The following is a 2,107-nucleotide window of genomic DNA, read 5'->3' as shown; positions in this document are numbered from 1 at the left end:
AACACTTGCCATAGTTCATGTTCTTTCCTTTGAATTTAGACATGAAATTTCAGGTAAATTAATTTGAGGTTACACTATAAATGCTATATTAGTAGTAATGGCAAAGAGAGCAGTTTATTTTGTGGTGCCAGCCACCGTTAATATGCTCAGATTTACATGCCAATTTACCTACTTTGGATGTCCCTATCCAATATTAATATATGTCCAATATCAGCCAAAAAGCTTATATTGCATTCTATCAGCCAGCATCTAAAATCTCTGATATTTTATTGCTGATAGAAACACTTTGCTTCTTTTAATTTAGAAGTTTCTGTAACTCGTTGGCTAATTATACATTAGTCATTTGTTTTCATACCTTCTGTTGAATTTTGGACCATGTTTTAGTGAAATTATTTGAACTAGCCTTTTCTAATATTCTAACATCTAATATAGACAATAAAAGCTGAGATATTTTGTTCTAATATTGTATCCGGTCAATATCGGCCTTATTGGCCAATTCTCAAAGCTGCAATATCGGCATCGTATCAGAACTGAAAAAGTTGCATGCACTTACATCCTCTCAGACAAAATTGTATTTCCTTAACAATATTAAGTCCTTAATGATATTTAAATGTTAACAAATAGGTAGGATGCAAAAATAACATCAACTTGATTATGAAATATGTTTTGGGCTGAACCCCTTAAGATGAGAATGTCTAGCTCTCAGCCCCTGCTAAAAGATGGTGGATTCGTTTTATTTTATGGGATTATTTTATCTGTTAAAAATGAGTATATAATCTCCAACTTATTTAAAAATAGAATAATGCATTCATTCCATATATATTTAAAGATACGATATTAGGCAGGTAATCATTGTATTTTTCCTAAGTTAATCAAAATGATATTGTTCTTAAGACCAAGCAAGGCAGCAACTGCTTAAGCTCAAAGGTATTTTTAGTCAATGGCAACAAGTTATGTGTAAATGTGTATGGCCTGAAAATGCTGCAATAACATGAACTACAACTAGAGGGTGATAACACCTCATGATGCAGGCACTGAGATCTGAGAGTAAATGAGAGAGTGTGAACAGGTGATGGAAAGTCTGCATTTTTAATTTTTTTTTTTTTTTTTTTTTTTTCTACAAACACATCCAACCATTTGGAGAAGAATGTTACAGCAATAAACACGTGCATGTGATCTAACATTACCAAGATGGAAGGAAACTGGGGAACACATGGGATAAGTCAGAGCTTCACAAGCAAATACAGAGGCACATAAATGCAAAGTGACTGACAGCTGTGTCTATAATCACCCAAAGGGCCAACTCTACCATCTGCTCTTAGCATTTCTCTTCTGATCAGCATTCCCTCTTTTTCTATTTTTCACCTCCGTGGGAGACAAGCTAAGAGGTGACTACCATGTCACTTTAGAAATAAGAATGATTTAAATGCCGAGGTGTCAAGTAACAAAGTACAAATAATTTGTTACCTTACTTAAGTAGAAATTTTGGCTACCTATATTTTTGCATTTATCTCTGATTTCTACTCCTTACATTTCAAAAATAGACTTGTTAGTTTTTGTTTAATTTAATCTCAATTTAGTTTTTTTAGTTATCCAGACAATGTCTTTGTGGTTGGACTCTGTACTGCTCCAAATAAAAAGTTTTTCAAGATAATGCAAAATAAAATTTGACATTGTTACCATTAGTTATAGAACTAAGAAAATTAAGTATGAGGAAGTCATCATCCAGAGAATGTTCCTCTAATAGGGTAATGCAATAACCAGTATGAAGTTTTAAGCATCTGCATTACAGTACCAGTACTTTTACTTTTACACTTGAAGTAGTTTTAAATATTGTACTTTTACACTTCTACTTGAGTAAAAAGCTTAAGTTGATACTCCAGCTTCTAAGTAAGTGTTTTTAAACAGTAGGATTTACACTTCTGGTTGAGTAATACACATTAATACTTTTGACACCTCTGTTTAATTGGTGCAGTGCTTGAAGCATATCTGTGTTTTCTATGCTCTATATAGAAACTCTATAATTAAAGAATAAAAACTGGTGCTATGATAACTGCTCATTCCCTTATTCAATGGGAAGGGGTTACGTAGTGGTTAGAGCATGGTG

Source organism: Cyprinodon variegatus, unplaced genomic scaffold (genome assembly GCF_000732505.1).
Source record: "Cyprinodon variegatus isolate N-32 unplaced genomic scaffold, C_variegatus-1.0 Scaffold77, whole genome shotgun sequence".
NCBI classification, from domain to species: Eukaryota; Metazoa; Chordata; class Actinopteri; order Cyprinodontiformes; family Cyprinodontidae; genus Cyprinodon; species Cyprinodon variegatus.
This window is presented reverse-complemented; position numbering follows the sequence as displayed.